The 27464-nt window shown below is 47.2% G+C and overlaps 1 protein-coding gene and 1 long non-coding RNA gene across 2 annotated transcripts in view; both read left to right on the plus strand.

Annotated features, from left to right (window-relative positions):
- The window catches only part of DLGAP2 (DLG associated protein 2), a 784363-nt gene that overhangs the window by 438448 nt on the left and 318451 nt on the right, over nt 1-27464 (plus strand).
- On the plus strand, nt 959-15251 carry LOC109498682. Its single transcript, XR_002155531.3, has 3 exons — nt 959-1506; nt 14011-14084; nt 14179-15251. It is a non-coding gene; the product is annotated as an uncharacterized LOC109498682 (long non-coding RNA).

A 27464-nucleotide genomic window follows, 5' to 3' on the forward strand; every position in this document is an offset into this window, starting at 1 on the left:
AAGGAACCTGATGAGGTTTTGGGGTGATGGTGGGGCGATGGGGTCCAGAGAAAGAATTCTTGAAGACATTTGTGATGCAAAAAGATGATTTTATTAAAGCACAGGGACAGGACCTGTGGGCAGGAAGAGCTGCCCTGGGACGCTGAAGAGAGGCTGGTTATATACTAATGGAAATAAAGTCCAGGGGAAGTTTGCAATGAGATTTTCACACATTACAGAAGACTCCCAGGATCCCAGATGCCTAGTTATTGTCAAGCTAAGGTTGTTTTCCCTCCAGCAGAGATTAGCATTAAGACACCCTAAGTTCCCGGAGAAACATGTTGCTCTGCCGGCCCCAAGTATCTGTCAATGGGCTGCAGGTTATAAGGACATTTAGTTTTATCTGCCATTTCCTTCTGCCTTTGTTTCCACATCACTATGGAGGGTGATGTTGGGGCTCCAGGAAACTGAGTCTGTAGGTTTCTGGAGATGAGGCTGTTGATCAGATTGCCTTTTTCTTGTGATTCACTAAGATATTTGTAAACTGTGGAGACCCACGTCCTGCCTGGCTGTGATCTCTGTCGGTTAATCCTTTGTTTTCTTTCCTCTCCTTTGTCCCTGGGCAGCCAGGAGAGCCTGAGGAATGTCACCCACATCCCACCTGTGGGGGTGGTGGGGCTAGCTTGTACTTTGTCCTCTGCCCACCACAGGCTCCCTCGTCAGAATCCAAGCTACCTCTTCTCTTCCTCACTCATGACAAAGAAAAAGTAGAAAATGTTTCCTGGATTTACTAGCATTCTGTTCTTGATTATTTATTTATTTATTTATTTATTTTTAAATGTTTATTTTATTTTTGAGAGAGACAGACAGAATGCGAGTGGGTTAGGGGCAGAGAGAGAGGGAGACACAGAATCCGATGCAGGCTCCAGGCTTTGAGCTGTCAGCACAGAGCCCGACGCGGGGCTCGAACTCACGAGCTGTGAGATCATGACCTGAGCTGAAGTCGGACGCTCAACCGACTGAGCCACCCAGGCGCCCCTGTTCTTGATTTTTTAATATAAGTGTTGAAGATTTGTCTCCCAAATGACTCCAAACACCGTAAAACTTCCATTCTGTTTTTGCGCCGTAATTGAGTAGATATCTTCCTAAGATTTTGGGATCTCTCAACAATTGGAGAAAATTAGGAAGGCTGCTTTTCAAGGCCTGGGCATCGTAGGTTTGAAAAGAAATGTTTTGGCCCCACCGCTGCACTCACGGAAGCCAAGTGCGTCAGCACCTCACCTGTAGCTGCCGCCCTGTCTTGTGTGCAGATCAGACCTCTTTAATTGTATGCTTGGGGTAAAAATGGTCTTTTCTGATTGCTATTCTTGGAGGTTTGTGGAAGATAACCAGCATTTAGTAAGTTCTGAACATGTGCCAGGCACTGGAGAAAAAATTAGCGTTGCTTAGGAACCGAAGAATTCAACTGGTTTTTGAGAGAAAACAGAATTCCATTCCAGCCGATCTGTGTTCTGGGACCTTCGAATGGTGAGTGTTTTCGTACAAATCAGAACATACTGTTGAGGATACAAGAAGGAAAACTGTTGGTCTCGCCAGGTTAGGATGGAGGGTGGCAGGAGCTCTTCTCGTCGTGTCTTAAACACACCCAACTGTGCAGCAGGTCAGAGCTGCTTTGGGTGTGCACCTGAGCTTGAGTGGAGGCAGGCAAAGCTCGGGCCCCAGATAAGAAACACTTTTAAACCAGAGGAGAGGCAGGACTCAAGCCGCAGTAGCCCCTGAGAAATAAAACCCAAAGGGGGTGCTGGGATGGGTGGAGGCAGAACAGCCTGGCAGGTGTGGGGTGCAGGTGCCGGGACCCTGCCCCGGAGTGAAACTGCAGAATCTCAACGGGTTTCCCCGTGTGAGAGAAGACTAGAGAGCCCTGACCTAGAAGGCATAGAGGAAGCCCAGCACGGTTCCAGGGTCATGGGAAGAGTATAAAGTTACCAGCAAGGAATGCACACTCCAGGCGTGGACATGAGATCTGAGCCCCCGCGCCTGTGTGCCACAGAAGGCCACTTGGTGAAATAGATGTGAAAATCGTTCCCAAATCAGTTACGGTTCTGTCAGAACCTGGGAGTCGCGGTGGGATCAAAATCACAAATTATCTACGGAATCATTGACAACATGGGACTCCCCCTTTCCTAAAAACAAACAAGAAAAACCACTTGAGATAAACAAGCATACAAAAAACGATTTTAACCCACATAAAGAAAGCTTAAGGGGATGAGAACACAGGATAGAAGGTGGGCTTGTACAGATACTGGCTGTGTTTCAATTACTAACCAGGTTTTGAAAAGGAACGGAAGTCCTGCTAAAATAACTACCTAGTACAACAAAACGATGAAAGAACAAACAGCATATCTAAAGACAAGAAATGTCATTTAAATTCACTGCTGTGTCTATCCGTTGTAAAGCAGATTAGACAGAGCTGAACAGAGAATGAGCAAACCAGAAAACAGAGGTAAAGGTATTACCCAGAACGTCACATAAAAACGTAAAGGGTGATATGAAACAAGATTGAAGATGCCTGAGAAACCAAACACGTGTCTGCAGTTAAATGAGAAATTAAAGAGAATGAAGACGACAGGACAGGCATTGTTCTTAAGTAAAGGCTGAGACTTTTTTTTAGGACTGAAGAAATTCGTTGTGCCTTTGTGATCTGAAGACTTCCAACGCTAAACCAGGCAAATAGAAACACGTGCACATCCAATGAAGTGAAACTTTGGAGTATAAGAGACAAATAATCTTAAATGTCCCCAAAGAGAATGTATAGATGACTTATAGGACTTACACTGCACAGACTCCCAGGGGGCTTCTCCTCATCAACACGGATGCCGGATGGCTTTGGATAACACCTGAAAGTTGCTGAGAAAATAAACGGGGGTCAGAAAAACACCACATGCTCAGTATAAAGTGGAATATAAAAGAGGAGAGGAGAGACAGAAGGAAAAAGGCTCTGATACCACAAAACACAAGATGGAAATGACCCAGGATTTAAATAAAGTCACTACTTACTGATAAAAGGATACCCACTCCAGGGCGCCTGGGTGGCTCAGTCAGTTAAGTGTCCAACTTCGGCTCAGGTCGTGATCTCGCGGTTTGTGAGTTCGAGCCCCGCATCGGGCTCTGTGCCGACAGCTCAGAGCCTGGAGCCGGCTTCAGATTGTATCTCCCTCTGTCTCTTGCTCCTCCCCTGCTCACACTCTGTCCCTTTCTCTCTCTCAAAAATGAATGAACAGTTAAAAAAAATTAAAAAAAAAAAAAAAAGATACTCCAAGAAGCTCAATCAACTGCTTTAGAATAGATTCAAAATATGTAAAGCAAAACAATGAAATAAATTGGGGATCGCCAGGAGAAGGTGACAAACCCAAACCCCAGTCGTAGAGCCCTTGTCTCCGTGCACAGGGTCGTGCTGGGGGGCTGATCACCCAGGTGAGAGCAGACGAGCACTCAGAGGGGGTCCTGTGGCCCAGGCGCCCTGATTGGGAACGCTGCCTACTGTCTGCCAAGGGGTTTCTGCCGCGTTCAGGAAGTTTACTCTTGTTCAGCCACAGTTCTACACTTGTGACTGTTTCCGCAGGTGTTTATGCAACCAACCATGCTTTTATCGGAAGTATTTGCAGAAACGTAGGATCCTTTTGGTTTCTAGATGGACACAGATTCACTTGGAGCACGTTCTCTTGGTGCGGACGGTGTGAAGGAGGAAGCAGCGTCTCTGCTGTCCCCTCACTGGGTCTCCAAGCGCTCAGAGAACCCAGACTCCCCTCTCAGCGTTTATAGCCAGCTGTGAACATCTGCTCCCAAAGCCCGTGTCAGACTGTATTGTCTCCTGCTTCAGATGCTGTAAGAATCCCTCATCGTGCGCTGCGTGCACTCCACATGCAGAGTCTTTCAAACATGCCACAATGTGCCTTTCCACTCATGTTTGTGACAGGTAACACATACCCGTTTTGGGGTCCCTACCTGGGGACATAGGGCTCCGTGAGTTCATTCTGGACGTGGAAGGAGTTTCTGCAGTGCAGTGGGCAGAGGAAGGAGAGCAGTGTGTGGGGAGCATGCACATGTGTGTGTGAGTGTGTCTGTGTGTGTGGGCATGTGTGCCTATATATATCTGTACGTGTGTATATGTGTGTGCGTGAGCATGTGTGAGGCGAACATGGAGAAAGACACGAGGAGTGGCCTACGTTTGTTATCTTAGCAGAGGTTAGGGTTTGCACGGATGGGGGGAGAGGGGACACGTGATACTTTTCATTAAAGACAGAGAAGTCCAGGAGCAGACTTGAAGGTCAGCCCCAGCACCATCTGCGATAAGCCCCGCGTCCTTCCCATCAGACACCCTCTGTTGTGCCTCGTCTTATGCTCCATACAAGGTCCTTCTCCACAGATGCCTGTCGGAGCCTGATGTGCCTTGGGCCCGTGACGGGGCACCACGAGCAGAGGGCCGTGTCGTTCTCATCTCCACAGCCGGGGGTGCACTTCACAGTTGTGTTTCTGAGCCAAATGCATAAAACTGACCACTCCGATATCTGGTCTCATTACCAACGGAGGCAGTTTTGTCAGCCGCGCTTAGAATCAGAGGTGAAGCCACAGCTACTAAATATGATAAAATAGAGTGAACGTGGGGATGAGTTACATCGACCATCTGGTGTCTGAGACTCGGTCACAATTATGCATTTATGCAGAATGATATAAAATGCACAAATGAACCCTAATTTGCACATTTCTATTTTTTTAGATTATTCAATATCTGAGATTCAGGCATTCAGCTGGCGCTGAAGCAATTTTACCTCATTAATGTGCTCAAGGAACAAGTAAATGCTCTTTCTGGTCACCGACCAATTTAAATATCAGGTTGCAGATTTAGTATGTTTAGGTAAAGTACTGTCTATTTTCTTGTTGCTAAACTCATGACTATTGGCTGCATTTTGAAGCATATTCGGAAGAGAAAGTACAGATGGAATATGTGCAGTCCGACGTAGAGGACCAGCCGACTGGAGCCCCCTGGAATTGAAAATAGGTCGTCTTCAGTTCCGGAGAAGGGCTAACGAGAGAAGTTTCACATGAGGACAGGGTCCGCCGTTCATCTTCCACGTTGGGATGTTGCCTGTTGGAAAGGAAGAGTTTGTTGTCAAATTGGAGTCTTGTCCACGCTCTCATGATGTGGGCACGAAATACCCCACACGCGGTGTCTTGGGTTGGTCTGCCTCGAGCCCCGTGTCCCTAAGAGAGCCCTTGCGGCTCCTGGAGCTCCAGGAATGAGAGGCTGAGTGGCTCCTGGTCCCGATAACGACGTGTCCACACGGAGGTTATATTATCTCCGCATATTACTCGTTTTCCCCTGGTGGCTAACCGCGTGCTTTAGGCTAGCCCCTGGCAAACATGGTGGGGATGCCGTGGGGAGGCTCGTTCTGGGTTGGCGGGTACCACCACGGCCCACGGACAAGCAGGCATCTGTGTGCCTTGCACCTATGGGCTGGGAGAGCTTCGTGGGCCAACAGCCCGTGTAGATGCGCCCTTCTGCAGTGCGGCCCTGCTGTCGGCCTGAGAGGGGTCCTGACCCTTGATACAACCAGGCCTCAACTTCCGGGGCCTCCGACTCACTTCCTGCTGGGCAGGCTGTCACCCAGCCTGTCTGTCCGCAGCGTCTCCAAAGGAGGGGACGTGAGCCCGAGGTCAGGCCGGCGACCTCTCTTGCACACACCCGTGTTCTAGCTCATACACGTGACTGGGTTTTAGATAGCACGCATCTTTTTAAGTGGCTGACAGAGAGGAGAAACCATTTTCTCCGAAAGCCCTTGTTATGATTAGTGATATGTATTCCTAATTTCGCTTTCCTCTCTGATTGTTGCATCTCATTAGCTACGCATGAATCCTAAATGCCTGGGGATTTTGCAGCATCGGCCTCCGTGTGCCAGCCTCGGAGGGGAACGTCCGACATGCAGTTAGTGTGCGTCCCCCCCCACCCAGCCTCCCATCCGATGGCCCAGGGCTCGCTGTGGGTCTGGACGTCAGCCCCGTGCTTTGAGGGCCCACAGACGTGGGCAGGGTGCTTGCCCAGGATGAGGTCACCGTGGCAAGGCTGGCAGCGGTCTGGGAAGCACAAAAGCAAGCTGGGTCTAGGACTCCTTTTTCTGAAAAGAAATGAGCCGAAGTTCTTCTTGGTGGGGTTGTTGAGGGGCTCACGTGAAATGACATGTGTGGAAGGACTTGCAGATCTTAAAATCCATGTGTTCCTGGGTTGGGGAGAGCTTTCAGGAACGGCCTCACCTGTAAACATGCCACAGATGATGGACTTTCCCCGTTTCTCCCTTAGACAGGCCATCGTCCCCTCTGAGCTCAGCTCACAGCGGACCCTCATACAAAGCCTTCCCCTGGGGAGCAAGGGTGGTTTTACAGTTTATAAATTATGCGGGCCTCGACTCCCCAACATGGGCGGCAGTGTGTGGACCGGGATGCCGGATGCACAGGACTGGGAACCAGCTACTTGGATGTACGTGCAAGGCGACTTTGGTCGGGAGAAGTCACACTTGTCAGAACACATCTGTCAGGCTAGAAATGTATGGAAAGGTGGACACACAGTGTGGCACCTCAGTGCATATGTTACTCATTGTCAAGACTTTATCGACGAATAAGATACAAAATCACTGCTTTTGCTCTAAAACATAGTTTTGAAATACATGTCTACTATGTGGACTCCTGCCTTCTATCTAAGGTTACTGAGTTTCTGGGGAGAGATCGAGGCTCCGAGTCTGGTAGAAAGGGAGTCGGCAGGAACCAGGAGCCCCTGTCCCAGCATTTGTTGTTAATTCGGAGTGTGGGCTTTCAGTAGCACTCAACCCCGTGGGCACGAGTTCTCACCCGGAAACGCTCCGCGCCTTACAGTTGTGTGTCTGCACATGTGTGTATGCCTGCACAGTGAAGTCTGCCTCCGGAGGCTGGCTGCTATTTTCTGGGTGCTCTGCATACGCACAAGTTGGTTTCCATGACGCTGTGCATCATTGACCTGCTGTTTAGCGAAACTCTGTGTTTTATTATTAGACGTGACGCGAACAAGGCAGATGGGAACCAGTCTTTCAAAATTGTGTTGAGGGATGAGCCACGTCCCGTTATGCCCACTCACGTTCCTCCCCCACATCTTTGCAAAGTCCGCGGTGGTTAATTTTGGCAGATTACCTGCTACCGGAGTAAAAAGTTATCAATTAAATGAACGGGTAAGAAATGTACAAATGAAAATGTGTGAAGAGGTTAAAAAAGACCGTACGTTAAGAAGACAGAACTAGAACTAAACAGATTTTTGTGCAAATCTTGCTGTCTCCCCTTAGAACCTGCAGACCTTGAACAAATCATGTAACGTCACAGAGTCTGAAGTCGTCATGTATAGAGTGGGTAAGACGGTACCCTCATCTCAAGGCCGTTCTGAAAATGACAGTGTTGAGCATAGTGCCTGGTGCAGAGTGGGGACTCAGGGAGGTGTGTGCTGTATGTTGCTGCTTACTTCTTTGTTCAGTTGTTGATTCCATTTCTGTGGTTTGCATTGGTGTCTGCCAGGCATTATTGTCCTAGGTGTCGGGGACGTGCCCGGCTATGCATCTAAAGAAAACGTAAGAATTAAAACGATAGTCGTAATAGTTACAAGCACACCAGTAGTGGCATTGTAGCGATAATGATAATCAATGTGGTCTTGCGAAAAGTGGTTCTCACATGCAGTCAGACTTTGCATATGAATGATTTCTAGCCAGGCTTCTTTGGCTCAGAAGGCAAAGAGGGACTTTGGGGTAAGGAGAGAACAGAAGAGAGAGGGAGGGCTCTTTTTTTGTCTTTCACATTTTAGGAGTCTTGTGAGACATAGCTGTAGAAACCTTTCTTGTCTGTCTGCAATGACAGTTTCTCATCCCAGTTGGAAACTAAGAGCCCGCAGCCGATAGGTACGTCACTGTACCTGCAGTGTCTGCATCGGTGCCTGGCAGGTAGTAGGAGCACAGAGGAGATTTGTGAACTCGCGGTCAGGCTAACACACCACCGACTCGCTGACCAAAGCACAGGGAATTGTACAGAGTAGGTACTTCCCAGGTGCATTATCCTGATTCTGTTAAAGCCTGGAGAGAGAAGTAGAGAATCTTCACACACGGGTGGACCTTGTACCAGCCCTTCAGCATTGTCGTCATGAGCGCTTGAACTGGGAGAGGTATACGGTGGGAGGCGACTGGAAGGAAGAGAGAACAGGGTCACGATTTGCCTTGAGAAATTGCTCAGGACTCCTGAGCAAAATGTAAATTTTATTTTGAGTCTTTGTGGGGATGATTCAGTGGGAATTCTTGGGAATATAATTAAGAGCAGTCCTTAGAGGGACAAACTAAACCAACATTGAGGAATGTTCCAGAGCGTTGACATGGATTCCACGTTGCTGCTGACAAATTTGAGTGGTTTATATACAGAAAGCTGACCTAAGAAGGCTCTTCCAACAGACACGCTTCTTACTGCTCTTGAACAATGAAATTATACTGATGTTGGTATTCTCCATTTTCCCAAATTCTAAAATAGTTACTTAGGTATTGCAAGGCGAAAAAGGGAAAGTTAATGTGATGACAGATGCTACTGAAACATCCCAGTTTAAGATACAATGTAAGAGGTATCATATGTGTGCAATTAGCATTTCCTCCCAGGTTTTGCCATTGAAGCGCTAAGTTCACGTAGATCAATATATGGAGAGTGTCTGATGTGTGAGGGAGGTGAGCCAGGTGACGAGGGCTTCAGACCAATGACGTCTAGTGGAGAAAGAAAGGCATGGGCATCGTATAAATCCCATAACATTTTAAACTTTGTGTTATAGTAGTGTTGGAGAAGAAGTAAATAATGTCACTGTGGGAAGGAGTCATCAGATGATGAGCACTGGATGTGGGAAAAGTGTCTGAAATAAATGATGAGCTGGACCCCAGAAGAAGACAAGGCTTGGGAAGCATGGTGTTGAAGTTTGAGGGGTCTGTGGGACTCAGGTTTGGGGGGGGCGACTTTCCACGTCACCCTGCAGATTTTTTTTCCTGCATCTCTTAAAGACAGACCAGGAGCCATAGGCCTGTCACAAGCCCACAACTATATGCAGAACTTTTGGAAGTGTCTGTAAATTCCTTAGGGACAAAAGGATACACCATTTTTGTCAATTTCGCATGGAGATTTAGGACCATGAAAAGGTAAAAAGAACAGCTCTCTTGCTCTTTCCAGGGAAACCTGGAAGGAACAATCACAGTTTATCAACGTTTCAGTGCTACAGGTTTTGTCTCTGACAAAATCCACCTGGCCCCTGGGAAGTGACCTTGGTTCTGCTTCTGGATTCCTACTCAGGGCCAGCCCTTATGATAAGAATGAGTAGATGACAGCTCCGGAGAGCTGCGGGGGCGGGGGGGGGGGGGGGGGGGGGGGGGCAGCGCATGCGTGGAAGGGACTTGCCAGGCTGGATGGTACAGTTGGGTGAGTTTAGAGACAGAACTTCACCCTAACACCAAATCCTGATTAACTCCGGTTCCGAGGAATCGGGCGAGGACTAACAGGCAGCAACAGGAAGCTCCCTGGATTGTGCAGTCACCAACCTGCCCAGTGCTTGCTTGGGGAGCATGAGGCACTGATCAGGGGCTCCCGTGTCACACACTGCGCCACAGCTTGTGGCGACACACAGGGTCCTGGACACACAGGGACCAGATACCTGGTGCCACTTACCTAGGTTTACACCTGAGGTGGAGGACCGGCCCATCCAGCCACCACGGGTGGATGCAAGCGCAGACGGAAGCGGGCAGGTGGCGCGGGAGAGCGGTGACGTGCTGGCCTCGCAGCCTCGCCGTGGCTCCGCCATCCTTTCCGGAGGCACCCTAGCTTTGCGTGGACGCTGGAGTCCGCTGCACAAAGGCATCGGTCTGCATGTGAATTTAATCCAGGTTCTCCAGCCAGTGTGAAGGTGTCCACTCAGAAGCTGTTTGTACTGAGCTGGGATGTATACCGCATGTGAAATTAAGATAGACGTGCTGTAGAATCCCCAGTGAGGGAGAAAGGATTCTGTTCAAAGATGAGGCTGGAGAGGCATGGGTGTGATTCCAAGTGGGAAACTTGCGATGAATTGTTAATACCTTTGTGTGAGACTGAGAGGCTGCTCTGACCTTGGACTGTGGGCCAGATACTAATCAGCGCAACTTCCGGTTCGGGGCAGGCACTCACCAGTACAACTTCCGGCTTGGGGCAGATACTCATCAGTACAACTTCCGGTTCGGGCGGCTACTCATCAGTACAACTTCCCGTTTGGGGCAGCAACTTATAAGTACAACTTCTGGTTTGGAAATCACCTGGGAAGCCGTCAGTCAACAGCCAGCTCTCAAGTATGAGAGACAAAGTCACGTACTAGGCTGTGGTGCCCCAGCATGATAGCCCTGCTTGTCACTTCCCGCTCCACATGAGTTACGTGTGTTTTTACATTTATGGAGAGTGCATTTCTGAATTATGTTTTAATTTATGTAAGAGAGTAGATTAAAAGTGAACTGTTCTTTCCCCAAATGTCAGCGTGCTGAACATGCACACACACACACACAAACACACACGCTCATGTAAACAGGAATAGCGCAACATCTGTAAACACATAAAACATACGATAAGTGTCTTTGGATTTATTTTCTGAGGTAGTTGTTTTTACATTTATTTATTTATTTATTTATTTATTTATTTATGATGTTTGTTTATTTTTGACAGAGAGAGAGAAAGCAGGGGAGGAGCAGAGAGAGAGAGGGAGACACAGAATCTGAAGCAGGCTCCAGTCCCTGAGCTGTCAGCACAGAGCCTGACGCGGGGCTCGAACCCACAGACCATGAGATCATGACCTAAGCTGATGTCGGAGGCTGACCCGACTGAGCCACCTAGGCGCCCACTTTTATTTTTTAAAACAGTGATTCAGCTCAATTAAAACTAAGAATTTATACCAAATATTCAGGCTCCTGACAAGAGCAGAGAAGTAACTCCCTTGCTCTTAATTTTCTAACTTAAAAATTCTCTGTATTTCTTTAATTTCTTCTTTAGAAAACTTCTATTAAATATTTTCCATGGCTCCTTCCTTCTACAGCAATGATAATTGTAGCAGCCACGACTGGGTGCTGTCTGCTGTATTGTGGTCAGAATGCCCATCTGTTTGATTTGCTCCTCTCTGCTTACTTCTTATTTGCCATCATAAATACATCAGTAAAGTTGCCAGCTCAGTCTTACATGACCTGTGAGAGATCAGACCTGAATCTGGAGGCCTCTGACTACAACACCAGGCTCTGATATGTTCCTGAATCACACAGAAGCAGCTGCGGTGTGATACATACACACGCGATTTGGTCATGGTATTAAGGATGGGGGAGAGGGGGGACCTTAAAGATCACGTGGTCCAAACCCCTCAGTTTTCAGTAAGCAAATGGGTTCCGAAAGGCAAAGTGCCAGCTGCAAGTCAGAGTGCTAGCTCATGGAGCAGGTAGAAGCAAGCACACTTTGCAGCTTGTGGCAGAAAATGTGGAACAAGAAAAGCAACACCGTGATAGGTCTGTGCCCAGATGCCGCAGGGAGAGCGCGGACATCACGCTCACCGAGATTCCTGGACAGTAGCGCTGATTCGCTTCTGTGTGAGACTCTAAATTCCATGTGCCGTGAAAGTCATCAGAGCATCGTTTTCACGTGGATGAAATTATGTTTCCTTGTCAGATGTTTATGGAGACATGAGGCCAGAAAGGTCATGCAAAGCCTCTGCTGATGATAAGTTCCTAAGGAAAGGGTCAGAGTGGATGACTGCCATTCTGGGGCTTTGCCCCCAATCCAAAAAGAGAAGAGCAAAGAAAATTCCATATAGAATAAAGATTTTTAGAGAACTGTAGAAGGACTAAAATAAAATATGCTTTTTGTAAAAAATCAATATTACTCCTTAGAAGCATCCATCAATTTAGATCTGTCGTATATAAATGCTGTTTTTTTATTTTTCTCATCATTTTATTTTGGCCTTATTACAAAAGAGAACAATAAAATATAACTAGGGGAAATGAAAACAGAAACCATCCATCATCTGACTGCCCCCGGGACCCGGTATGTGCAGGCTTCTCCTCTGTGTGCATTCACAGACTTCTTACTTCGACACTCTGATTAACAACCATCCACCACCGTGGCTCTTGAAATGTGGCATCTCTTTCTGACAGCTTCTAAAAAAAATCATGCAACTGCTTTTTCACCCCCAAAACACTAAGAGAAGTGATATTTCAACATCAGAGTTCGGACTAACACGTCGGTTCACTCGGAGCAGTAACGGTCAGACAGTGGCTTGTGGATCAGATCTGACCCACATGCCATGTCTCGGCGAGCCTGCACAGCTTTGCTGGGGCATCCTGAGAAGGGAGGGGTGCCGAGGTCACTTTATTGTGACCCTCACCTTGCTGTGTGACCGTGTTGTTGACACATGTTGGTCCTTCATTTTGCCCTGAACATGTTTCTCTTGCTGTAATTTAAGTGCATCTTAGGTGCTGGAGAACTGGGAGCCCAAACGTTGCATTATCAGATGCTTGGTTCTCTGACATTCTCTCGCCTTCCACAGAAGCATGCCCTCACACCCTCATAGCAAGGCCACATTGTTGAATGTAGCAAGCTGTGTCACTTACATTTTATGGCACAATTTTGTTGGTTCACTTTGTAGTATTTATGACAAACATAAACTTGTTTGGATCCTTTAATTGATACATTTTTCTATAGGTGAAAATTATTTGCATACCTTGGATTGGAAGAAGATAAAATTTTAGCTCGTTAAAATGAATAAAATTAAGTTTTCTTTTTATGGCTTTTCACTTTGTAGCAGGGTTTTCAGGAATGTCCTAGGCAAGGAATGGATGTATTTGTTTACTGAATCATACCACACATCCTTCCTTATTATCTGCATTTTTGCTTGGCTATGAATTGTGAACTCTATTCCAGAACATTAAATATGCTTCTAAATATCATTTTTAGTGGTTATGTATTATTCCGTTGTCTTGGTCCACTGTGATTTATTGGATTAATTCCCTTTTAATGAAAATTTAAGCTGTTTCTAATCTTTTTATGAATATAAATTATACCTTCATGAATATATTCATAGCTTTATCTGTATGCTCATTCATGATTATTTCCTTGGGGTAAATTCTAGACGTCATAGAAATATAATTGTTAATTCAAAGTGTGGTTGCTTTCTTAATGAATCTTTGGAACACAGGAGTGATTCATATCATATGTTTCCTTTCCATCCTGAAGGGGAAGACCTATCTGTGCAAATCTGATCACCTCACCAAATGTTTGGGAACTTTAATTTGTGTTATTATTATTATTATTTTGCAGGTATCCAAACAACCTGTTTTCACTAGACTTTATACTAAGCACTAGGGATACACAAAGTAATGGAGTAGGGAGATTTTGTAGGAAACAAATCCATATATCAAGAAATATATAAAATAAGTATATGCCATTATAGATTTTTAGTGTCCAAAGGGAATGGCCAGCTTTATCAGGAAGCAGGTGAATCATAAAAAATGATTATAAGAGAGGTGAATCTTCAACTCAGTAGTGAAAGGTATCCAAATGTGGGGGCCTTCCAGGCAGGGTGTACCATTGTAATACTCAGGGACAGGAACCAGCAGAGCTAACTCACTGGGGTCACGTCAAATCAGTGGTCAGGGTCAGTTTGCTCCCAACCCTTGTCCCCTGCCTCAAATTCATTTAAGGTGAGCATCTCCCCAAGCTGCCGGGGCCAATAATACAGAAAGAAAGTCAAATAGAGATGTCTGGTGGGTTATAAAAATTGTGCGGGAAAAATTCTCTTGAATCTCAGTTAATTTAATGTGGTTCTGAACTGGGTGTTGGGAGGTTGACAGGGTTGGGAACTCATCAAACTGCTTGCAGAACAAACCAATGACGATTCATAATTTGTCTTAGTCAACAGTCGTTTTTAATGGCCTTTTTCAATTCCAGAATGCAGCAGACATGGTCATTCTGGAAGATACCCACACCAGGTCTCTCACAGGAGCCACACTCAAGCAGAGCAGGTGCTGTGTTCTAGTTCTTTCTCTGCCACCAAAGGGCAGGATGACCTTGCACAAGACACTTAATCCTCAGGGCTCTCAATTTATTTATGTACAGAAATAAAAAAGCAGCATGACCCCTTGGAGCCTTACAGTTGTGTGACTGAGAGAGCAGAGGTGAGAGGTGTGATCCTTGATCGCGATGCGCTGAACTCCTGAGACTCTGCTCTTCGGGTCACCTACATAATCCTGAATGTGGTCAATACTCAATTACTTTCTGTGCTGTTGGCAGAAGGAATAAATGCCAGGAAGAATAAATGAATTCCAATGCAATTAAATCCTTATGCTAACTTAAAAAAAAGAGAGAGATCCTCATGCCATTTTATTTGCTTACTAGTGCTGTCAGTAACTTGATGAATCTTTAAAATTCAGATTTTAATAAAGATGATATATTTCTCTAGTCAAACCATGGGTTTATGGAAGAAAAGAGATCCTTGTGTAGCTGATTGTATATAAGGGAAAAAGCTTCATCTTACTCTCTCCCTAATCACTGGTACAGTCAATTTTATGTTTATATTTTATGTACACGTGGTTATAACATGGGATACATAAGTCATGTGATGAAGAGCCCTTGGATAATGAGAGGCATAAAGCCATGAAAATGCCTCAGTCATTCATTTGAGTAAAAGACGGGCACTTTCCAGTCTTCTCGGAGGAGATCTATTAACTCAGAAGTGCCCTTCACATCGATGAACCCATGCCCGCTGTGCAGACGTGATTTCTTCCTATTCACACCGGGAGAAAGAGCATCTAGAAAATTAACAACAGTTGTGAAGAAGTAAACTTTGTTCACCACAGGGAATCAATTTTAACTACATAAATTTGCAAAACAAGCAACAGAAGCAAAAATCAACGAGTGGGACCACATCAAACTAAAAAGCTTCTGTAGAGGAAAGGAAACCATCAGCACAATGATGAAGCAAGCTGCAGAGTAGGAGGGGGTATGTGCAAGCCACATATCTGATAAGGGGCTAATATCCACCATATGTAAAGAGTTTCTATAACTCAATGGCCAAAAAAAATCAACAGTTGAAATGAAAAATGAGCAGAGGACCTAAACAGACATTTTTTCCAAAGAAAACGTCCAGTTGGACAACAGACACATGAAAAGATGCTCAGCATCACTGATCATCAGGGAGATACTGATCAGAACCACAATGAGATTCTGCCTCACACCTGTCAGAATGGCTAGCATCAAAAACACCAGAAACAACGGGTGTTGGCGAGGATGTGGACAAAGGGGAACCCTCTTGCCCTGTTGGTGGGGAGGCAAACTGGTGCGGCCGCTCTGAACAGTGTGGAGGTTCCTCAGAAAAACAAAAACAGAACTAGCATGGGATCCAGCAAATTCACTTCTGGGTATTTATCTAAGGAAATGAAAACACTAACTTAAAAAGACACCTGCATCCCCATGATCACTGTGGCCTTGTTCACAAGAGGGAAGATAGCAAAACAACCTAAGTGTCCACTGTTAGATGAATGGGTAAAGATGCTGTTTTATATGTATGCATTATATATATTATTCAGTCACAGAAAAGAAGGGAGTCCTGCCATTTTGGCAACATGGATTGACCCTGAGGGCATTATACTAAGTGATGTAAGTCAGAGAACGCTAAGTACTGTACGATCCCACTTACATTTGGAATCTAAGAAAGCCTAACTCATCAACAGTAGATGGTGGTTGCAGGGGAGGGGCTGGGAAATGTTGCAGTTATAATACAAGCGAGTCCCGGGGCTCAAGTGTTCAGCCTGAGGAGTGCGCCTTAAAATACGGCATCACCTACTTGAAAGTTGCTAAGAAAGTAGACCTGGTCACAAAGAGGAAAAAAGGCAACCGTGAGGTGGTGAATGTTGGCTGTGGTGATGCCGCAGTACCTACGTGTGTCAAATCACCGTCTGCACAGCTTAAACCTACACATTCTTACCTGTCAATTAGATCTCAATAAGCCTGGAAAAGCAGATACTTTCCTAATTGGGACTTGCGTGTAATTGCAGTAAGAGATGTGTGACATCTCTGTGGTTTGACAGCCAGACTGTGGCAATTTTTAATTAGAAATTCCCTATCTCAAAAGCGATTTGTGAAAACAACTTGAAAGTCCTTTGATTATTTGGATACTAGGATTGGCCAACTCACTGATTCTGTGCTCTAGAATGTTCTTCAACTCAAGTTCAGTTTATAAAATTTTATACCTGCTGTCGGTGAAGATCTACTCTGCGCTTTTGTCTGTGTGAACGTGTAGACATATAAACGTGAGGCCCGTCCTAACTGAACTGATCAAAACATAGGAAAAGTTAGACATGTTGAGAATCTTGAGTCAAGAGAGAAGCAGGGTCCTAATGAGTATATAAAGAGCATGCTTTTGGAGGGAAATTGGAATTCTAGGAATATTAGCTTTGGGCTGCATGAAAAATTACTGCAGACACATGCCTTAAAAGGACACACATTTAGTATGTCACAATTTCTGTGAGTCAGGAGTCTGGGCATAACTTAGCTGGATCTCCACCAGACCTCAGGAAAGGTGTTGGCCAGGGCAGTGTTCTCACTCATCAGCTTGTGTTAGTGGGCGCCCGCTCCCAGGGTCACTGAGCTTGGTGGCAGGATTCCTGGGGCCGTGGTGTTCCTCGAAGCCCACAGTGGGGCCAGAGAGCCTAGAGCCTCTGACGGTCCTCCTAATGGACCCGGTCACAAGAGTGACACCGTGGCCTTGCTTAGGGCCACGTCCTGCCTGCATGCAAGAGGAGGGAGTCCCACAGAGGCATGACCCCCAGAATGTGGAGACACCCAGCGCCACCTAGATTCTGTCCACCGTGCCAGGGTCAAGAAACGGCCTGTACAGAACTTCTCTGCTTTGAGAAGCTTATGGTTTAGTGACCTTGACAGGCACGCAGGGCTCAGCAGTTTCTGACTCCTCTGTACGTGAGTCTTCTTTCTGATTCCACAGTGTGCATGACTACCTCTGGTAGTTGCTCACAGCCAGTTTAGACCCCTCCAGGGGTTCCCCTCTGTCGGCCAGTTTTCTGGATCAAATCTCAGGTCTGTGGCTACTGACTTGAAAGCCGCAGTGCTCTGAGCTTGCAGTCTGTCTACACTCCTGTCCCCTTCCCATCTCTTTGCTTGTGGTCAAGAGTGACCCGTTAGTATTTAACTGGGAAGAATCAAGACACCTGCCTGTGTCACAATATTTATTTATTTATACCCATTTAGTTAATAGGTTGATTTTCCCTGAACCAAAAAAACCAACAGCACAAAAAACAAAACACCCATTCTACATGTTTAGACTGGAAGGGATTTAATAAGAGAAGATGATATTTAGGAGGCATATAAAGGAAGGAGGGTTGATTGTAGCTGAAAGATTAAACAACAAACTTCCTGGCAGAAGTGACACTTGATGCCTGTGGTGAGCGATGAGGATCTTGTTCAGTGGAGAAGGGGTAGGAACCGCGGAGTCAACCACGAGTCACAGACACCGAGGAGAAAGGAGCACCCGGGTGTGGTCCTTGGCTGGACGTAGGGGCGTTTGGGCGACAGGGCCAGAGGGCGGCTTGGGGTCAGGTCTTCGTGCCACCTTCATGTCTGCAGATGTCAGTGGTAGTCTGAAGATCCTTAAGTGAACTGTCGAGGACATCCTCGGGGTGTCTTGAAGTGAAGTCTACCCTATAATCACGTTCATAGTTTTGTGTGTGGTTGTCTCAGGAACAGATCCATTTATGTTTCGAAGCTGTCAGGGGAGTTTAGGTTTGGACGTGGCAGGGAGGCCTGGGGAGCCCATGGGACGTGGAAGGGAGGCCTACGGATAGCTCTGTGACCTTGGGCAAGGCCTGGCCTTGCTGACTTTTCCCTGTAAACTTGGGACAGTAACAGTCCCCAGCTCCAAGTGTTGTCAGCGTTAAATGAGATCATGTGTGTAAAGTCCTTATCATAATGCCCAACACAGAGTAATAGTCCAAATATATATAAATATAAAAAATAATTTTTTTCCCCAGTTAGTCTGCATACTATAATGGCTAAGCAGTGCTGACTTAGCAACCCCCAGAAAGCACACACTTGCCAAGTCTTGGATTTGGGTTTTGAGCCAACTGCGTCTGTCCCTAGTTTATGGCAAAGGCAGTATACACATTGGCTTTTCCCGTCATCGTGATCTTGAATGGTTCCTCATCCTTTAGATTCCCAGACAGCTCCCGGCTTGATGCTCAGTCCCCCCTGCACCCCCTCCCAACCCTCCCGTCCCGGCTGCAGACTGTCACCCATCAGCCCCCACACAAGGTGGGCCACAGGGCTGAGCCGGCATCCAAGAACAGAGGTACATCCCAAGGCTGAGCAGTTGTGAGCACCCCTTGTGTCCACCTACAGATGAGACCACAAGGAAGACCGACCTGGGAGAAGCCCCCTCCCCAGGCTGTCCCAGGAGTCCACGGGGTGAAATGGTAGTGGAGGCATAGAAGAGGTTCTGTTTCTGTCACTCTTTGCTTTGACCTTCTCTTGGAGAAACCTGAGAAGGACAAGAGCGTCCCTAAAGGTGATCATTGGTGAGCGCACCAGGGCTGCAAGGTTCCAGACAGACACGGGGTTCCGCACCTGTCGCCCTGGATCTATCATCTGGTCTGCTTCCCTTCCCAGAGCCCCAGACCTTTCTTTGAGTAAAACAGGTTTGTTTTTATTTACAGAATACAAGTTATTTTAAAATAAAATATCAACGTATCTTCCTTTCTACTAAAAACATGAATTATTTGGTGGCCGCAAAAGGCAGTTTATTTCAGCCCAGATGCTGTTTTGCTTTGTTCTGATTTCTAGTTTTGTGTTAGGTGTTTTTTAAAAATTTTTAAAAATGGTTATTTATTTTTGAAAGAGAAAAAGAGAGTATAAGCGGGGGCGGGGAAGAGAGAGATAGGTACACAGAATCCGAAGCAGGCTCCAGGCTCACAGCTGTCAGCACAAAGCTCGATGCGAGGCCTGAATTCATGAACTGCAAGATCATGACCTGAGCCGAAGTTGGACACCAACTTCGTGACTGAGCCACCCAGGTGCCCCAGGGGTTGTGTTTTGTTTTGTTTTTTTCTTTTTTCTTTTTTCTTTTTTCTTTTTTAATTCCAAAAAGGAATAGTGATGATACTGATAAAACTTTTATTGAATATTCAACTTTTTTTTTTAGTAACAAATTCTCTTATTACCTAACCATCATCTTGAAAATGCCTGTACACTGTGGTCTTGTAATTCTAATCCTGAGCCTCCCTCTGTGAAAATAAGTAAAAATTTAGCAAAAGCTCCCATACCGGCTTGTTTTGCAACTTACTTTATACAAGCAAACACTTGGAAACGGCCTTAAGTCTGACGGTAAGGGGATGCTATTGAACCACGTATCTCCCATGTGACGAAATCCTCCGCAGCCTTGTGATGTAATGCGTCACGTTTCGAAAACTGTGGGGAGAGCTGCAGTGAGCACTTGTTTGCGAGCGCCACAAAGCCATCCCATAGAGAAGGTACCTAGATGTGAACATAAAATAGAGCTCTGCATTCCTGTGCTTTCTTCCTCCTCCTTCATATATCCTAAACTTTCTGTAACTGGTTTGTGGCCTTTCTGGTCACAGGAAATACTATTTAAAGTCTGCTGTTGCCTAGACCTCAGACCAGCAGGCGATACTGCACGCATTGTGAATACACGGCTTCTTCAGTTAAGCCGTGAAATGCCCTGTCCCCAGGACAAATGGTGTCATGGCTGCTAGTGGTCACATGAGCAGCCCATTGTAGGCTGGCACTCGAGGGGAGATTTCCTAAATTGCTTCAAAGAAGCCCATTAAAATGATCCTCTCGGTGTAATGAGGCTCACCGAACCCATCCTGGGACCGTACTCTGCCTCAGTACAAAGAAGGGATTTGCTCCAAGATGAAATAATGTCCTGATGCCACTGAAGGAATATCAACTCACCCCTGTTTGTGTCTGCTCGTTCCTCTCCTTCTCTCAAGAAAGTCTCTCCTTTTCTCAAGAAAACTCTGTCCTTTTCTTCCTGACCTTCCACGCTTCTATTAATCTCTGCCTGTGCATCTCTCTGCCCAGAGTCCCAGGACTTAATGACCTACGGATTGCTTTATCTTGCTTTTGGTGTTTTGCCAAAATTTTGCTACAGTTATGTATGGCACAGATTCTACCAGATAAGGCAGTTTCCACCTGAAATTTTGTCATGAGAACTTATGTTTTCAAAGTAGATGTCTGTGTTCTGTTTCATCGATCACATTTTCAATAGTTTCCATAGTGGGATAAGAATAGAAATAGATGAAAAAAGTATTGTTAGGTGAAACTTCTTGACGTCTACCATCTGAATGGTTTGTCTCGGTATTCATAGTTGGAAAGCAGCTGATATGTGTATTTTTAAACAATGTTTCGTGATTCATTTTTCTCAGTAAGTTCAATCATATTTCAAAACGACACTAACAGATGAATGTAACATTGTGCATTTAGAGTCACTTTAAGAAGATATTTGAGGGATGGGACGCCTTGGTGGCTCAGCTGAGAGTCCAGCTTCGGCTCAGGTCATGATCTTGTGGTTTGTAGGTTCAAGCCCGTGGTGGGCTCTGGGCTGACAGCTCAGAGCCTGGAGCCTGCTTCCAATTCTGTGTCTCCCTCTCTCTCTCTCTTCCTCTCCCCTGCTCATGCTCTCTCTCTCTGTCTCAAAAATAAACATTAATTTTTTTTTTAAAAGAAGATACTTGAGGGGCGCCTGGGTGGCACAGTGGGTTGTCTCTCTGTTTCAGTTCAGGTCATGATCTCACAGTTCATGAGTTCGAGCCCTGCGTTGGGCTCTGTGCCCAAGGAGTATGCTTGGGATTCTGTCTCTCTGCCCCTTTCTTACTTGTACACACACCTGTGCACTCTCTGTCAAAATGAATAAATAAACTTTAAAACAAGATACTAGAACACGCTTATAAGTAGAAATTGTCCTAGAGATGATAGGAGACTGGCTTTGACTTTACGACGTAAATATCTGGTACCTCAGTACTGCTGGTGAACCACAGCCAAGTGTCCCGTGACATCAACAAGACATACCTTTCCGAGGACACAATTCTCTGATTCGTTGCTTTTTTAAAACAGAGAAGAATAAACTTGTAAACAGGAACTTTTTTAAAGAAGTGAGATGCGATAAATGTGCCCTAGACATTCCCGTTTTTTACTTGTCCGCTCATGTTATTTTTATGTGTCAGCAAACCGTAGGTAGGAGTCAGAGTCAAAAAGGTTTAGGGAGAGGCTCAGGGCTCAGACGTCTGCCCAGTGGCATCGGCTATGAGAGCTGGGCTCCCAGTCTGTCTCCTCTTCTCTGAGCTGGAGGAAAGCAGCCGCGTGGGTGGGGGGCCGTGGTTGCAGGTGTTCAGTAAGGGTCGCCGGCCTTCTGTTTCCATCCCCTCGCCGGTGAAGGCCCACCGGTCCTGGGCTGCATTCGCGGGTGAGGGGCCGCGTGTAGTCCTGCGCGAACGTGACCGTGTCTCAGAAGCCTGACGTCCGTCCCTCACAGGGCGCATCCTCTGTGCGCCGTGACACCTCCCCGAGTCTCCCGGCTTGTCCCCTTTCCGGTGGACTCCAGGGGCCGTAGGCAATATGATGAAGGTGCCCTGGTTCACACAAACACGTTCTGGGGGGAAACCATTCGTTCTCCACTCCGACACAACTATCGAATACTCACAATGGGGGCCTGTGTTTCCATTAACCCTTGGTGACTGATTGAGACACTTAGTAGCCTCAGTAAATTACTTAGAAACGTTGGTCATAAAATGTGGACTAATAGCCTGACACATTGTTTGCCTGTGTTTGGGTTCAGTATGCACATGTGTGTGTATGCACATGTGTGTGCACGCACATGTGTGAGTGTGCATGTGTGCACATGAATGTGTACGTGTGCACGTGCGAGTGTGCATGCGTACACAAGTGCATTTGTGAGTGTGCACGTGTGTGGGTGTGCATGTGTATGTATGCGTGTGTGACTGCATGTGTGTGCATTTGTGTGAGTGTGTACACGTGTGTGTGTGAATGTGCATGTGCACACAAGTGCATTCCTGCATGTGCGTATGTGTGCGTGCACTTGTGTGCATGTGAGTGTATGTACGTGCGTGTGTGTGTGCATGTGCGTGTGCACGCACGTGTGCGTGTGTGCGTGTGCATGCATGCGTGTGCATGTGTGTGTGCACATACAGCTCTCTTAGTGTAGGGAGGGTTAGATCTTGTAGGATGTTCACTGTTCTTTAACATTCAGATGAATTTTGCTGCTTGTTGGGTTCTTTTTTGGAAAATCATGTAAGATTTTCAACATGAAGATCTGGACTTAGAAAATTGTAGCCATCTATGCATTAGAGTTGCTGAATTAAAAAAAAAAAGCCTCCAAGGAAAACAAAATTCCTTTTGAATCGTTCTCTCTTTGACATTGACCTAGAGCCGCTCTTGCTCTGCTCTGGTACAAGTGATGCAAACGCCCTTCGGCAGGCTCCTGGAGGTGAGATCCCGACCATTCCTGGCCTGAATGGAGCTTGTTTCTGGATCCGAGTGTGTGTGTGTGTGTCTTAGTAACTGGTGTTAGGAGCTAAGATTTGTTGGAAAGCAGGGGAAGACTGGACGAGGTGAAGAGAGCAGTACGTTTGCCATAGAATTGTTAAAGATGGAAACATCTCCTTTTTTAACGAGTTGGAAGAAATAAAAGTCGTTAACATATTATGACATGTAAAAGTCATATTTCTGACAAATGGTGATTTGGGTTTGAGACTTGGAGTTGCCATTTTAACTCTGCTGTTACGGCTGCAAGCGGCTGAGCCTGCCTCTTTCTTTCACAAGGTTACCCTCTGTACACCCTGGAGGCCCCTGTGCATGTGGGACGGCATCGAATACAAACTATTTATTTATGTAGTTATTTATTTTGAGAGCCGTAAGGTCATACTTCACCATTTTTATGCCTGTGGACTTAAAGTCAGAGTGTGTGTCCACGGCCAATCTTTGTCACGTCACCCCATTCCCGGTACACCCTGGGAGCACCTGCTCGTGTGGGGTTTGCCCGGATTTCTATTCGTACACCCCGCCTCCTGAGGCCTCAGGACAGACTTCCAAGTCCCTCTCACGCAGCGTTCTTACAAAAGTACCTGCCTGAGCTAAAATTTCACGAGATCAGGAGACCCCAGCAGAGTGTGCCCACCCTGGTGGTTTCAGGACACCAGACCTGTGCCGTGTGCTGACCGAGGACCCGAGGGAAGAGCTCCGAATCCGTATTCCAGTTTCAGTAGCAAGTGTAACTTGGGAGCCTCTCTCCTAAGAGAGGTGAGATGGTTTTACAGTGGTTTTATTCAGTTACATATTTCTTGACCATCTGTGATACCCAAGAAAGATGACATGATAGATTCTGGGGGAGAGAAGATGTGACATAATAATACCTGATACAGGGACCGAGCCAGATGGGGTGGGAGCAGGGGAAGTGTTCTATGGCCAGATTTTAGGGTCCCAGTCATAATAGTTCACTGACATGGTTCGTGTTGGGAATTCACTCCTACCTGAGATACAGAAACTGGGGGAAACAGGAGACAACGACTGTTTAATCTGAGCGGCCACATACCTCCCCAGAGCAGATTTAATTAGGCGGATCTAGTGAAAAGAAGCCATGGAGACAAGAAAGCTGCGGAAAGCCTTGGAAGGAAGGCTGTGGGTGGGCTTCTGCAGGTGCTCAGCTCCATTTCTCACCTCAGCCTGTCAGGATGCGTCTTACGGCTCGGAATGGGGGTTGTCGCGGTCAGTGTGATGGGGGGGAGAAGGTGTACCCCACTGTCTTGGGTGAGGTGGCCCAGAGATGCCGGTGAGATCCCCTCGATGGAGGGTGTTGCGGAGTCGACTGTGTCCTCACTGATTTTCTGCCTGGGGAGCGTCTCTGACAGTGGGGTGTTGAAGCGTCCCACTGGAATCGGGGGCCGGTCTGCTTTTCTTGGCAATTGCATCGCTTTCTGCCTCCGAGACAGCGACAGAGTCCTGTTGTTAGATGTGTGCATGAGGGAACGCCGTGTCTTCTTGGAGAATTCTGGAACGCCCTTCTTCCCTCATGACCTTCCTGCTCTGAAGGCCCTCCGACTGGCTGCTTTCTTTGCGTTTTGTTACCATGGCGTATTTTTCTCCGTCTGTTGACTTTGAGTCTATCTGTGTCTTTATATTTAAAATGGGTTTCTTGTGGGCAGCATATGATCAGGTCTCGTTTCGTGATCCACTCAGACAACCTCTGTCTTTTACTTTGTACATTTAGACCACTGGTGTTCCGCGTTATTACTCACACAGTAGAGTTCACGTCTATCACATCTGGTACTGTCTTCAGTTTTTTGCTTTTGAATTCTTTAATTGCCACCTAAAAACACACCGCTAGTTGCATATTACTGTCCCCACTTTATAGATGAGGAGAGCGAGACTCAGAAGCAGTTAACATTTTGCCAAGCACACGCCTTTTGTCACTACTGATAACGGGTTGAATTAGGACTGTCTGACCAGTTAATCTCCGCTCCCTCCATCCCACGAAACTACTTCCCAGACTTTCCTTCTCTTCAAAAGTTTTTCATCTCTCTCTGAATATGGTAACCATGCGAGGCTCTAAACCCTTTATAATGGGTCACAGTTAGTTGTTAAGGGAGGGGAAAAGTCACATGCAGCCAGCATTCACCGGCAGGGGCTGATGCGGGACGAAGGGGGGCGCAGGTGGGAGACGGGAAGGCTGGAGAGCTCTGGGGTCGGAGGTCATTCTCTCCTGTCTGCTTTCCTGGGTTTCCTGAGATTAAGGTTTATAGTGTGGACTCACAAGATTTCGAGCTCATGCTCCGGCCTGAATGGCTTGTTATCAGCACACAAAAAGTTGCAGGCAAAGAGAAATGGCATCAGTTTCTTTTATTGTGACAAAATACACAAGACATGAAATTTACCATTTTGACTGTCAGTGTGCAGTTCAGTGGCATTAACTTATTCAGGGCGCCCCTTTGCCACAGAGAGAACCACCCGTCCTCCTGGCTTGTCCCCCAGCCTCGTATTGACCCCGGGACAGACAGACCCCTCTCTCTTTCCCCCCGGGACAAACAGACCTCTCTCTTCCCCGGGACAAACAGACTTCTCTCTCCCCTGGGATGGACAGACCCCCCCCCCCCTCCCCGGGACAGACAGACCCCCCCCCCCATAGGACAGACAGACCACTCTCCCAGGACAGACAGATCTCTCTCCCACAGGACAGACCTCTCCCTGGTTTTCCTTCCTTGCTTCCTGCCTTCTCTTGCATTATGTGCTTTTTATCTCAGCAGCATTGATGGTGCAGGGACTTTCCCCATTATCTCCCATCGGGTCTGGAATCTTTCCTGAAATAATGTACGTATTTATCCGTTTTATCCTGTGCTGAATTTTTTTTTGTCACCTCCGTGGCTGCTAACCCTGGCTCAGACAAGAGGAATTTCCCATGCCTGCTACCCCAGGGCCGCCCCGCCGGGGGGAGGAGGAGAATTCCCTGCCTCGTCCCGCTCCCCGGGGTCCACACGGAGGGAGCAACACGGAGGAGCTGGACACCCCTCGGGTCAGCACCCATCCCCTCCTGCCACGCGCACGGCAGGGCCCACAGGCCGCCCACCACACACTCAGGTTAGTGAGCTGGGTCTCCTGGTGTCAGGAAACACCCTCTTCACTTCAGCTGTGTCTCCCATCCTCCTTTGTCGTCCACAACCGCTGTGATGTTGCTATGGCGTCTCCTTCTGGGAGCTGTTTCCCCATTTTTCCGATGAGTAAACGGGACCTTGTGCCGAAGACATTTTCACTTGTTGCGTACTGGCTGTAAGTGTAGCTGGGAGGGATGTGCGTTTCACCCGCGGTTCTGCGTCCCCTCCGCCCGCGTGGTGCCCGGAACACAGAAGCCACTGGGTCAATGTCGACTTGAATTTTTAAAACTAAGAGAGTAGAGAAGCTGTTTACTATCTGTCACCAAATTTTTAAAATACAACGCCACCCTACTGAAGTACTTGTGTGCGTATGTGTGTGTGCGAGATAATAGAAGTTTCATTTTATTTTCAGTCACTAAGCTTTGGAGTAGTTTATGCAGCAACATGTAATTTATACATTGCGTAGGACATACATGGAGACTTTACCGGGAGACAGTTAACTTAATCCATGTGAGAGGGAAGAACCCAACAACCTAAGCCGTTGGAGGGAGATGTTAGTACACACAAGCGAAAGGAATGGTTGGGAAAGGCGGACCTCAAACCAGAGATTTGGAGGGTCAGACAGCGGGCAGAGGCCGGCCAGCTGGCCGCCGGACTCCCTTCTCGTCCTCCCTGTCCCCAGCCTCCCCGCAGCCAGCCCTGGCAGTGACACGGCACCACCAAGCCGGCGCGTGACCTCCCACAAACCCTCCGTCTGTGTGGTTCCCGCCTGTTGGCAAGATGGAGGCACGCACGGTGACCTCAGAAGCCACGTGCAGAAGATGACAGAGCCCGGGTCCTGCTGGGCCTCAGAGCACATAGCCCCCAAGCCGGGCACACAGGGGCCTTGCCATCCGCCGCGTGGCCTTGGAGGTCTTCTCCTCCGGCAGCCATTCTGCCCGGGAGTAAAGTCACGCTGGGTCCTGGCCACCTCGGCCAGGAAGTGGCACGCATCACTGTGCCCCAAGCACTGGTAAACACCGGTGGTTTGGCCCCAGGGGACTAGAGGGAATGGGGCGATGGCGGTCCAGGGTGGCCCTGCAGGGAAGGCGGTGTGCCACCTTCCTATGGTCCTTGCACACCGACACTCTGCCCCCAGGGGCTGACCCGCCACCTCCAGGCTGCATCAGCTTCCGCCCATGGTCTGTGAGTCTCCGAGGCACTTTCCCTGGACTAGCTGATTTTGCAGAAGATATTTTGGTGTGTGAGTCGTTTATGCGGGTGAGCTCTTGAACACCTGTTTTCCTTCCCGTTCCTAGAAACCGTGGGGGCCATTATTACTGCATTTAACCAAACACCCGAGGTGAAGAGTTTATTACCCTGTGGGTGCTTTCTGGAGCGTTATGGTGCAGACCACATGTGTTTTGCTTTGCCTGTTTACTGTGTTTAAAAGTGACCTCTGTACACGTCTGTGTGTGTATGACATAGATCGATATTCATATATATGTATACACGCACATATTTAATACACGCACACATACACATCTCCCAAGGACTGAAATCTTTTTGCAAAAGGCAGTTAAGTCTGTTGAAAACAGTGGGGAAAGAGCCTTGTCACGGCGCACCGCCTTTATTCTGGCGCAGGCATCGATCTGATGGCAGGTGACTCTGCAGAAGGGCTGTCCTGGCACCTCCGTGTGCTGACGCCTTTATTCCAAGGACGAGAAGAGAGGT

This window comes from Felis catus, chromosome B1 (assembly GCF_018350175.1).
Source record: "Felis catus isolate Fca126 chromosome B1, F.catus_Fca126_mat1.0, whole genome shotgun sequence".
In the NCBI taxonomy this organism is placed as follows: domain Eukaryota; kingdom Metazoa; phylum Chordata; class Mammalia; order Carnivora; family Felidae; genus Felis; species Felis catus.